Source organism: Capra hircus, chromosome 4 (assembly GCF_001704415.2).
Source record: "Capra hircus breed San Clemente chromosome 4, ASM170441v1, whole genome shotgun sequence".
Classification (NCBI taxonomy): domain Eukaryota; kingdom Metazoa; phylum Chordata; class Mammalia; order Artiodactyla; family Bovidae; genus Capra; species Capra hircus.
The window spans coordinates 67,957,460-67,970,816 of record NC_030811.1 but is presented as its reverse complement, the minus strand read 5'-3'; positions in this window follow the sequence as shown (position 1 = coordinate 67,970,816).

The following is a 13,357-nucleotide window of genomic DNA, read 5'->3' as shown; positions in this document are numbered from 1 at the left end:
AACACTTGACTTAAGCCCAGGGAAACCAATTTCAGATGTCCTATAAGAGAAAAATAAATTAAAATTGTGTTCTTTAAGCCACCAAAGTTTTGATAATTATTGTATAGCATCCATAGAAACTAGTTCAGTGAATAACTAAAACCGTTTGAAACCTGTTATTGAAAAGAACTCAAGTATAAATAACTTATCACAGGCATTGTGTCCCAGTCAGCATCTAGGAAAATACATTTTACATCCAGAAGATTTCCCATTGCATATGATATTCCTAGGAGCCTTGAAATAGAGGTTTAATTGACAAAAAGCCACACTAACAACACTAGATCTGCCCTGCTTTGTCCCATTTTCTTGGCCGTCACCAAAGTTCATGACAGTGTGAGCTTCTCTTTGCCTGCCTTTGTCTTTATCCCCTGGCAAATGTCCTGCCTTCCTCTTTACTTTTGGGATCTCCTTTGGATATTGGAGAGTGATGTGCTCCAAAGTCTCTTCCTAGCTGGTGTTTTTCTATTAACCCCTCATTGCCTGTGGCCATGCTTTGCATACTTCTATCTTAGCTGAAGGAGACTCTGGTGTTTCTTAAAACTGCTGTATTTCTTGGAGGCTTCTATTGTGAGCTTCAATTGCTTCAACTGAAGCAATCTAGCCTTCACCCAAATCTTTCTGTGACATTGATTTGCATGGCTTGGGAGCCTACCTTTTTTAATCTTCCTAAAGTTTGGATGGGAATGTACAGAAAACCTCCATCTCCTTTGAAAGTCTCTCTTCTTTTTCCATCATGTTAGACTATTGCCAAATGTAAAGAGGAGAATTGCTGCTTTTAGGAAAAAAAGACCTCTTAGCCTCCCTTTCATCAGATTATCACAGGCTTACTTACACCTATTAATTCACACCAGATTCTCACTTTTGTTGTTCTTTTTTTGTTTTAGAGGCTACAAAAAAACAGGACACTGAGACTTTGCTCAACTGCAATCTCCAGATGTACTATATATGCATTTATGGTGAACTTAGATATTTTCCACTTTACATATTTTAATAATTTTGAACCCAAATGAAATATTATGTATTTTCCACCTAAGTGAGTTTGACCCATTATTCTAGGCTATTACACTATTAATAATAATAATAATTTACTGAGTAACTATTATGTATCAAGCACTAGTAGATGTACTGTTAGGGGTTTAAATTTTTAATTGTTTACAACAGTGATTACTAAATTATACTATACTATAAAATAATAATAAATAGTTATTAAGATAATAATAAGAATTTTATTTTCAAATGTTGTTTGTCTTTCAGTCAATTTTTTTTTCTCCCAACTTATTTTTTCCTAATATTTGAGTGGCATTCATTCTGTGTATTTCTTTAAGTCTTTTTAAATGTGTTAAAAGCAAAAAGTGAATGAAGGTCCTGTGTCCACCATTACAAGTGTTTCTCAAGATCAGTTTCCCAACTTCTCTCCATTTGTCTCCAAGGGCCCTAAAATATGGCTATCCAAGGCCTGAGAGCTATTTTCAACATATCAATAACTGGATTTTTGGAAAATTTAACATTTATGTTGAATTATTAATCACCTGTCTTGGGAATAACAGTTTGAACAACTTTGAACCTAAGTCATAATTAAGCTCACATAGATTTATTTTATTAGTGAGTGCATTACAAGAAACTTTGTGAAATGCTTTGCTGAAATTAAGAATTGTGAATGAAGCAGTCCATCCTAAAGGAGATCAGTCCTGGGTGTTCATTGGAAGGACTGATGTTGAAGCTGAAACTCCAAAACTTTGGCCACCTCATGAGAAGAGTTGACTCATTGGAAAATACCCTGATGCTGGGAGGGATTGGGCGCAGGAGGAGAAGGGAATGACAGAGAATGAGATTGTTGGATGGCATCACTGACTCGATGGACATGGATTTGGGTAAACTCTGAGAGTTGGTGATGGGTAGGGAGGCCTGGCGTGCTGCGGTTCATGAGGTCTCAAAGAGTTGGACATGACTGAGCTACTGAACTGAACTGAACTGAACTGATGTCTTTCTGACAATCACCTCAGGAAGATATATGTATATATGACTAATCTCATTTTATATACTAGTGGATTAGTTTTGTAGATGAGTCATAACAAATTACCAAAAACTTGGTCACTTAAAACAATAGAAACGTATTTTCTCACAGTTCTGGAAGCTAGATGTCCAAAATCAAGGTGTTGTCAGGAGTGTTTCCTTTTTGAGAATGGAGAGGGAGATTTTCATGCTCCTCTCCTGGCACAATTTCGGTATCTGCCTCTGTCATCAGAAAGTATTCTTCCATCTGTGTCTGTCTTTTCTGTTTCTTTTCTCCTCTTCATTTCAGGGCACTAGACATATAGACTAAGGGCTCACTTTCCTCCAGTATGTGCTGTGCTGTGCTAAGTCTCTTCAGTCGTGTCCAACTTTTTGTGATACTATGGACTATACCTTGCCAGTTTCCACTGTCCATGGGATCCTCCAGTCAAGAATACTGGAGGGGGTTGTCATTCCCTTTTCCAGGGGATCTTCCTGACCCAGAGATTGAACCTGCGTCTTGTATGTCTCCTGCACTGGCAGGTGGGTTCTTTACCACTAGCACCACCTAGGAAGCCTCCAGTATGACCTCATCTTAATTTGCAACTTAATTACATCTGAAAAGAATGTGTTTCCAAATAAGGTCATATTTACAGGTACCAGGGCTTAGGACTTCAACAGATTCTTGAGGGGAACACAGTTCATCCCACAACAAATAGGGGGAAAGAGAAGTCATTAAAGTAACTGGGGTACACATATATAACAAGAGTCCAAGACTTCTATCTTCATACAATGTTCTTTTGACTTCACGCAATACTACTTCCTAATGATTTCCACTTTATTTTTCATGGCTTCCTAGACTATCTGTTTAATAAATGCTTTGAATTTCATGGGGGCTAAAAATCAAGCTCACTAGTTCTTAGTATTCAAATATATGATTTCCCATTTTTAATAAGTTATTCTGATCACTAACTTCGGTTCCTCATATAATTTCCTTGTTCTAAGCTTACACAGTTATTCTGGGCCTGGACAGGAATTTAATTTTTTTAGATTGGTTTGCTGATCCCTTATTATCTTTCCTCCTATACTAGTCTTCAATTTCATTTTAACGATGGCTCTGTATATTTGAGTTCAAAGCGTTGTTCAGAGTTGAGATGTTCTGCTCTTCTGTGTGTATATCCATTGAGCTGTAATTTTTCACAGAAGTTGTTGATGTCTTCCTAGATCCACCTCCTCTGTACAATTCTTCTGTCTTCCAGGAAAAGATTGGTAGTTCAAAGGGGAATATGAAGTGTCTTTCAATTCCTATTATGATCCAGATGGGGGTTCCAACTACATTAAAAAATGACATAAGAAATCTTGCTCTCGAGCAACTTGCATCCTAGTATGGGGGACACAATAGAGCAAATAGGCAATTATAATAATGCCCAGTAACTGCTACAAAAACAGTTGAGCAAAGATGTCCCTGTACACAAGAAGAGGACCGTACCTAGCTTTGAAAAAATAATACCATGTTGTAATTAACTATACTGTCAGCCATATTATTCCCTTATTTTTCCAGATTATTATCTAGTTTTTAAAGGCATATGCTTTTAAAAATATATTGTGCTATGCTGAGGACTGGAGCTATCACACTGAGCATCTAATTTTTATTTTTACCTTACAGTAATATGGACATAGTAAGCAAATAAAAACAGTATTTTTAGAGTTGAACATTAATCTGTCTCTCTCTCTTTTTTTTTTTTCAGATTTGTATCAATGATATAGTTCTCTAGAGAAAAATAAGAAAAGCAAAGGTTGGTATGATATCTTATAAATGCTTAAGCCAGAGTTTATCTAAAAGGTGTTATTTAAAGATATGTTAGAGCGTTAATTCTGAATTCACTGGGGGTGCATTTGTTTAATCCAGCCACACTTATTATAGTGTCTTATGTAATGAGAGATTTTATAGAGACTAGAGAGCAAAAGATTTTTTTCCCCAGAAATACACTGAACAGAAATACTAGTTTTTTCCCAGAAATGATATGAATAGCTATTAGCTACACATTCAGTTCCTCTAGCAGCTTCCTTGTTTTATTTTCATGGCTTTTTAAGAGGTGACTTCCAGGACAGTGTTGCTCTTCAGTCTGTGATAGCTCAAGTCAGAAATGGGCAGAGGAAAACATAGCATCTATTGTGGTCTGTTTTTCTATGTGACAATCGTTCCTATTTTGTGTTTGTTTCTCCTTTAATGAGGATACAACTTTCATCGGGAGATGTATGGGTCACTTGTTAGTGCACTTAAATGCACTTAAGGCACTCCAGCAGCTGGAAATTGTGACTTATAGTTGAATTATTTTTGCACAGCGAATGGTTTTCCTTTTGACATATTTTAATATACTTGCACACTGAGAGCAAGAGTGGGTGAACAGAAAACAGACTGTTTTATTAACCCAGCAGTCACCTTTGAGGTTTGTACATGTCCACTTTTTTTCTTGCCTTTGTACATAATCCCAAGAGACTGGTACCTGGCTTTGCTCAGAATAACAAAGTCAGGCGCAAATCTCCAAACACAATTGTTAGCTGAATGCCAACTGTTTCTTCTCATCTTTTTTTTTTAACTTGAGCATTAAGAATTGCATCTTTATGGGTGAACCATAGCCATTAAAGAATGTGTTTGTTTTCTATTTCAGATGCTTCCCCTATCATTTACTAGATTAAGGATATGTAATCTCGGGGGATAAAAGAAAATATTTTTGTGCATGTTTTTGGCAGAGCTTCTTTTTTTTTCTTTTAGGTTGCAAATCATTAATAGTGAAAAGAAGAGAAAAATATGTTACAAACTTTGAGCAAACTCCAATTTTAAGTGTAAGAGCAGTTAGGAGAAAAGGAGAGGAGACTTCAGTTCAGCCAGGAAGCCAGGGCCGCACACACAATTCCACATACAATTTTCATACAAACCAATGCTTCAGAGACTTTTCTTCAAGTCAGTTACCATCCTTTTTCAAGCTATATATCTTAATACATATATAGCTATGATTTCTAAGTAAATGTAGTAGGTAATCACCTACTTTTAAATTCATACATTTAAATTGTCCTCAAAAATTGAGGGGAAAATAAGGATAAAAATTCAGAGCCTCCCCTCAATTCCCAGTAATGGTTTATTTAACAGCATGTAAATATTAGGGCAAAAAAGCATTCAAAGTACATAATTTTCTATTTCCTATCATCATCATTATAATCAACATTATCATTAAGATAATGCTCAGTTCAGTTCAGTTCAGTCGCTCAGTCGTGTTGAACTCTTTGCGACCCCCTGAACTACAGGAGCCAGGCCTCCCTGTCCATCACCAACTCTCGGAGTTTACTCAAACTCATGTCTACTGAGTCGGTGATGCCATCCAACCATCTCAATCTCTGTTGTCTCGTCCCCTTCTCCTCCCACCTTCAATCTTTCCCAGCATCAGGGTCTTTTTGAATGAGTCAGTTCTTTGCATCAGGTGGCCAAAGAATTGGAGTTTCAGCTTCAGCATCAGTCCTTCCAATGAATATTTAGGACTAATTTCCTTTAGGATGGACTGGTTGGATCTCCTAGCTGTCTAAGGGACTCTCAAGTCTTCTTCAACACCACAGTTCAAAAGCATAAATTCTTTGGTGCTCAGCTTTCTTTATAAACCAACTCTCAACATCCATACATGACTACTGGAAAACCATAGCTTTGACTAGATGGACCTTTGTTGGCAAAGTGATGTCTCTGCTTTTTAATATGCTGTCTAGGTTGGTCATAGCTTTTCTTCCAAGGAGCAAGTGTCTTTAATTTCATGCTGCAGTCACCATCTGCAGTGATTTTGGAGCCCCCCAAATTAAAGCCTGTCACTGTTTCCACTGTTTCCCCATCTATTTGCCATAAAGTGATGGGACAAGATACCATGATATTAGTTTTCTGAATGTTGAGTTTTAAGCCAACTTTTTCACTCCCCTCACTCACTTTCATCAAGAGCCTCTTTAGTTCTTCTTCACTTTCTTCCATAAGTGTGGTGTCATCTGCATATCTAAGGTTATTGATATTTTTCCTGGCAATCTTGATTCCAGCTTGTGCTTCATCCAGTCCAGCATTTCTCATGATGTACTCTGCATATAAGTTAAATAAGCCAAGTGACAAGATACAGCCTTGAGGTATTCCTTTCTCAGTTTGGAACCAGTCTGTTGTTGCATGTCCAGTTCTAACTGTTGCTTCCTGACCTGCATACAGATTTCTTAGGAGGCAGGTCAGGTGGCCTGGTATTCATATCTCTTTAAGAATTTTCCACAGTTTGTTGTGATTCACACAGTCAAAGGCTTTGGCATAGTCAGTAAAGCAGAAATAGATGTTTTTCTGGATAATGTTCAGTTCAGTTCAGTCGCTCAGTCGTGTCCGACTCTTTGCAACCCCGTGAATCGCAGCACGCCAGGCCTCCCTGTCCATCACCATCTCCCGGAGTTCACTCAGACTCACGTCCATCGAGTCCGTGATGCCATCCAGCCATCTCATCCTCGGTCGTCCCTTTCTCCTCCTGCCCCCAATCCCTCCCAGCATCAGTCTTTTCCAATGAGTCAACCCTTCTCATGAGGTGGCCAAAGTACTGGAGTTTCAGCTTCAGCATCATTCCTTCCAAAGAAAGCCCAGGGTTGATCTCCTTCAGAATGGACTGGTTGGATCTCCTTGCAATCCAAGGGACTCTCAAGAGTCTTCTCCAACACCACAGTTCAAAAGCATCAATTCTTTGGTGCTCAGCCTTCTTCACAGTCCAACTCTCACATCCATACATGACCACAGGAAAAATCATAGCCTTGACTAGATGGACCTTAGTCGGCAAAGTAATGTCTCTGCTTTTGAATATACTATCTAGGTTGGTCATAACTTTTCTTCCAAGGAGTAAGCGTCTTTTAATTTCATGGCTGCAGTCACCATCTGGATAATGTTGCTACTTGATATTTTGGAGCATTTTATACTATACAAAGAAGTTGCGATATCATCTGATTTGGCAATGTAAACCAATTGGTGAGCTGTGCCATGTGAATAGGAACTTTATCAAGAAGTGATAAGCTTTCTCAAGTCATTTGAAGACTTTAAAACACAAGTAAGTGCTAAAGTGTAAAGAAAGGATGCCATCTTTGAGTTGAAATTCTGGGTCTTTATTGCTGACTATGATATTAAAGAGTTGCTTTGTTGAATTGTTCAATTTGAAATAATAATTATGTGAAAAATTGGTTCTGAATTTTGAAAATTACTTTTTGTACAGGGTCTATCTTAGAGTGCAAACCTAGCAAATGCATTTTAGATGGAATTTTAGCACTGAAGTAGGAGGTTAAAGTACTTAACTTTGAAGTCCATTGCAGTGAGTCTATGACTATAAGGCTGCTGCTGCTGCTGCTGCTGAGTCGCTTCAGTCGTGTCCGACTCTGTGTGACCCCATGGACTGCAGCCCACCAGGCTCTGCCGTCCCTGGGATTCTCCAGGCAAGAACACTGGAGTGGGTTGCCATTTCCTTCTCCAATGAATGAAAGTGAAAAGTGAAAGTGAAGTTGCTCAGTCGTGTCCGACTCCTAGCGACCCCATGGACTGCAGCCCACCAGGCAACTCCGTCCATGGGATTTGCCAGCAAGAGCACTGGAGTGGCGTGCCATTGCTTTCTCCCGGCTAGTGACTTTTAAAAAGGAAAACACTGAATCAATGACAGAGGCAAGACAGAAAACCATTTCTTCTGACTCCCAGTAAACTTCTAGAGTTCAGTTTAATATTTGAACAGCTACTTTTGACCAAGTTCTTGAGCTATAGTTATAGTGTACAAATATGAAAAAGAGAGTCCTTGCTGCTATGTAGATTTTATAAATGTAGAAGGTAAATACATAAATACAATGAAAAGCTAAAGTACCATAGCTTTGGTGTCTTATAATTGTACATAGGTTTGGTGACATCATGAAAGGCTTTATTAATGTGGAGGCATTTGAGTTGGGCCTAAAAGGATTGCTCCATTCTCAGGGAATAACTGTATTAATCACATTTGCTTGTTTTTATGTTAAATCTATTAAAAGTAAGACTATTTCATGAACTTCAGGGAAAGTTTGACCATAAATGCTTATTTGTTGCAAAAACATAATGGAGATGTTTTGTTTATAATTATTGCTGGCTATATTATGCTTCTCTTTTTAGTTCGTGTAACTTTCTTTTCTAACGTATGTATAATTGGGCATCTTTTAATATAAAAATTACACAAGATTCTGAGTTCTATAATCTTTCTTTTTTGAGTCCTATAATCTTTATCTTTTCAGGTAATCTTCATTATTATCCTCAAATCCTCTTTCATAAACCTAAAATTTTAGCACTTTTCAAGAAGCACCCTGCTAATAGTTTCCAACATTATTCTTTATTTTTTGATAATCCAGTAGAGTATGAGCCTTATTTTCCAGTATGAGTAATCCAGTATGAGCCTTATTTTTCAGGTAATAAACTGAGGCTCAGAGATTTTAAGAAATTAGCTCAAAATTGTACATTTAGAAAAAATGTTATTGTTCTATGACCATTACATTGTTGGCAGTTATTATTTGTCCATCTGGTTGAGGTTTACCACTTTCTCACTAGCTTTATTAGTGAAGACTCAGGTGATGTCCAGTAGAAACAACCCAGTTGGAAGTAGATTAAGTCACAAAGATAATATGTTGACTGCTATTACTAGGAAGGATAGCTGATATCCGAGGTGACTGTAACAGAATACTATTGAAAGAAAAAGTGAAAGTATTTGTTGCTCAGTCATGTCTGACCCTTTGGGAGCCCATGGACTGTAGCTCTCCAGGCTCCTCTGTCCATGGAATTCTCTTAAGAAACTTCAAATACTGGTAAGGAGTGTTCATTTCTCATCTGTATTTTTCTCTGCACATTGCCAACTCCTCCTTGCAGCACACTGTGTGGGTTTCATTCTGTTTAGGCCCACATCCTCACAACTTGTCACATAGGAAAATAGAGGCTTATTTTAATTACTCAGCTCCAGTGTGAAAATTTTCAGATAAAAATTTGCTGGGATCTCATTTCCCCACTTGACCTGATCATTAAGGTGATGGTGGTGATATGATCAGTTTTCATTAGTCAAGCATTCACTTTTGTGGCTGTAGGGAGAGATGGAAGGAACAATATGTTATTAGAATAAGGACGGGGGCACTTTACAAACATGGCTCCAAAAATTACTATGAGTCAGGCAGTCATTCCAGTTTGTGGCTATTAACACAGGCCATTATGGTACCCATTCTTGTTACCAAAGTTAATTTTCTACCCGTAAACACATTAACTGATTATATTTGTTAAATCACATCTTCAGCATAGGGGGCTTTGTCTAATTTTGTCCATTAAGCTGAGGTCTGTCAAATTTGTTTTGAATATATGAGGCTGGTTTGAACCAGATATATTTTATATTTCTTAAACATTTGTTATTTATCTAAGGTAGAAAATTCTGTTTCTGACTGAAAATAGGACCAACTTCTAAAAGGAAAAGAGCTAAAAATAAAAATGTATTGGATAGTTTTTAGATTTTATATAAATAATATATGGACAGGCACGCGTTATACAATGAGCCCATTTTGTCAACTCCGGCTTTTGTTAGCATGTGCTAGTGTCTCAGAGACTGATCAATGCTTCGTTATGTGATAAAAATTTAATTTCTGGGTTTAAATAGCTGAGGATCAGATCTTTGTCTGACTTTACGAAGGCCTTCCCACTCTGAAGCTCTGTTTGACGTCATCAGTCAGAGCACGCTTTTGACTTTTTAAATGTTGAAGCGCACTACTGTAAAATAGCTAAACTTTAGTGACTCATACTATGCTAAATGCATTTTAAATACTATGAGGCTTCTTAACATATTTAATATAAGTTTCAAGAAATATTTATAATTTATTTTAAGGAATGAAATTTGGCTCTTTTAAGGTATGTGAAACAGAGTCCTCTTTAAAGTAGAACAATTATTTCTTTCTAAGCACTGTCATGAGCCAATCCTGTCCTGAATGTGAATGTAGAGAGTCTAAGTGAAAATCTCTATCCTCTTTGTTGTTGTTTTTCAGTTGCTAAGTCATACCTGACTCTTTGCAACCCCATGGACTGTAGTATGCCAGGCTTCTCTATCCTACACTGTCTACCAGAGTTTGCTCAAATTTATGTCCAATGAGTCAGTGATGCTATCAAATTGTCTCATCCTCTGTTGCCCTCTTCACCTTTTGCCTTCAATCTTTCTCAGCGTTTATCCTCTTAGATTGTCAATTTTACTTTGTTGATAACTTGTAGAGAGAATAAAAACTATGAGAAAACCATACTCTTTTGTTTTCCATAATGATTTAACATTTTCCTTGAATTTCTTACTCCCAATATTATATTTTACTGGGTGGTTGTGAATGTTAATAGATGGAGAGGAGGAGATGGCTAATTTTACTGGGAAAAAATTCAACTCTCTAACCTGGGTAACTTCCTCCCTGATGCTCTTTGCTTGGCATGGCTACTAGGCTTCCTGTTAGCTCCCACTACCAAGTTGGAAATAATTAGATTCATGATCTGCCTCCAGAAGAAGCAGCATCAATGGTCAATGCCAGGAGACCTTGGACATCAGTCACAGAGCCTAGGGATCTGCTGGAATATTTGTCAAGTCATCATTTCTGATCGGCTGTGGTGACTTAACACTATCATAAATGGAAGATGAAGCAAAATCCCTCTTGTTTATGTTTCTTCTCTCTAACACTTCACTGCATGCACAAAAATGGTTTTGTCTCAGAATAGGGAATTAGGACCCTCATATTTGTCATCTTGTCTCCTTTTGTCCTCTTACTATATATATATTTTTCTTTTGGTGAAAACATATTACTTTTAGCTTGATCTGCCAAGAACTTCCTATGTCTTAATTTTTCTAGTGTTGGCATTTGTCTTTACTTTTCTCTGGAGTCATAGGGCAGGAGGGCTGCAGGGAAAGAAGCTGGGATACAAAAAATGAAAAATCCACAAGAGGTGTGTATCAAGGATATTAATTCTGTTGGCTGTGCTGTGCTGTATTCAGTCATGTCAAACTCCGAGACCCCATAGACTATAGCCTGCCAGGCTCTTCTGTCCATGAGATTTCCCAGGCAAGAATATTGGAATGGGTTGCCATGCCCTCCGTGGGTCTTCCTGACCCAGGGATCGAACACACATCTCTTGTATCTCCTGAACTGACAGGCAGATTCTTTACTACTAGTGCCATTTGGGAAGCTCTATATTAACTCTGATGCAGAGGTAAAACTTAAAGAAAAAAAGAAAAGGCTAAAAAACCAAAAATCCAATCACAGAATCAGTTGTTAAATCTTTCATGCTTAGATCATTTTCTCCAGTTTTACTTTGGATGTTCTAAATTTGTTAAATAACCTATAGGATTTAGCCATTTCCTCCAGACATAGATTTCATTTACATTTATGCTGAAGAAATTATTGAAGTTACCTATTTCAAAAACTTCTTAAAACCTTTCTCTTTTTTCCTAATAAAACTCAGACTTTAAAAAAAAATATCGAGTGGCTTGTATATTATACCTAACATACTCTAAAGGCCCCTCTGCCTCTAGTATTGATGAAAGGGATAGAAATTACAGAAGCTGAACAGCTGCAAACATAAAGGGAGAGCTATACGCTGTTTAGTTGGACAGTGAGTTTGAGCAAGCTCTGGCAGTTGGTGATAGACATGGAAGTGTGATAGACATGGACTGGAGTGCTGCAGTCCATGGGGTCGCAAAGAGTCAGACACATCTGATCGACTAAACTGAACTGATGCACTGTTTATAAAAATATGTTTTTGACCAGAGTGGGGAGATGTTTTCCACAAAGTTCCCTTTTGTTTAAATGTGAGGAAAGAATGGTTGCACCTGAGCAATAGGAGCTACTGCTATCTGATTATGAGTAATGGATGAACTGAAATGGTAGCTGTGGCTTAACTAAGTTCATCCAAGTTATGATCAACTTCATAAGTCTCAAGAAGACACCCAATCCCCATGGTATTTTCTGAATAGCACTTAGTATACATCTGAGAATATTAGCATCTAATACCCTGTGAAATATCTTCATAGCTCAAAAGCTTACTAACGGAGTAGAATGGCTCACTGAAGCCAAAGGGCACAAGAATGGGAGACATCTGTTCTCTTGAAGACCTCAGGTATGAGATAGTTTGGCACGATGATTCTTACGAATCCTCCTTTTCAGGGCCTCTCTTGATTTAGGTAATGAAGCAGAGAGAAAGTTACATAATATATTGTGGCACCTATAGACATTATAATATTAATGTTTTTATTCACTTTGATTGGCCTGTAAGTTTAGCCTAATTTCCTTTTACTTATCTTGAAACATAGAAGATAGGTCACCTTTAACGTTATAGTCTTCCTCCATAAAGGTGAATACTGTTGTCCATTTTCAACTTTTCCTTGTATGTCTCTTTTGAAGCTTTTAATAACTTATTATGGTTTCAAATTATTCTGATTTCAAATTCCAAGGAATCTTCAAATTTCTCATAGCTACTTGAGATTGCATCATGGGGATTAACCAAAAAATTTTGTTAGAGTTTTAAAATAATATGTGTTCAACCTATAAATTTGTTTTGCTGATTCTAATGGCAACACAGCTATCATCATTGAAAATTACTTCTTAAATATGTAAGTCCAGGATATACAGGGGCTAATTATTTCAGTAGCTTCCAATAGATAAATCATGGTGTCTAGATGTGGTAACTAATCCTGTGAGTGAAATATCAAACATGAATAATTGAGAAAAGCAGGAATAGTCTGCATTTCCATTCCAAATTACACTTTTAATATTAATACATAACTATATTAAGGAAAGGTCTCACCTTGGTGTTTTGTTAATTGTTTTAGCTCACTAGATTCAACAGTTCCCAATTCCACTTTAGCTTCCTTTTAACTTTCTAGAGTTTAGATTCAAGGCACTTTTTTTCCACAACTTTACTGAGACATGTCCAGCTTGATTGCATGCTGTGTAAGCAGCAGTATGGGCAGAGAAAGTTTTTTACTTTCTTGTGGTTTTATTAGAGAGAAATCTATCTGTTTTCTGCATCTTGGTTGGCTTCTGAATTGCAGCAGCTTCTCTCTGTCCATAAAGAACCTATTCCTGTTCCTTCCCCATTTCCCTGGGGCCCCGGCCCTTCTCTCCTGCTTTCCTTTGCGTGCTGCGTCTTCTCACCTCTCCTTTAAAGTGTTCCACTGTCTTTCCGGCACTTGTTATCACCATGTGCTGTTTTATTTTCTATACAAATCCTTAGAGTATCTATCATGTTGGAGATTTTCACTCTTATTTATTTACT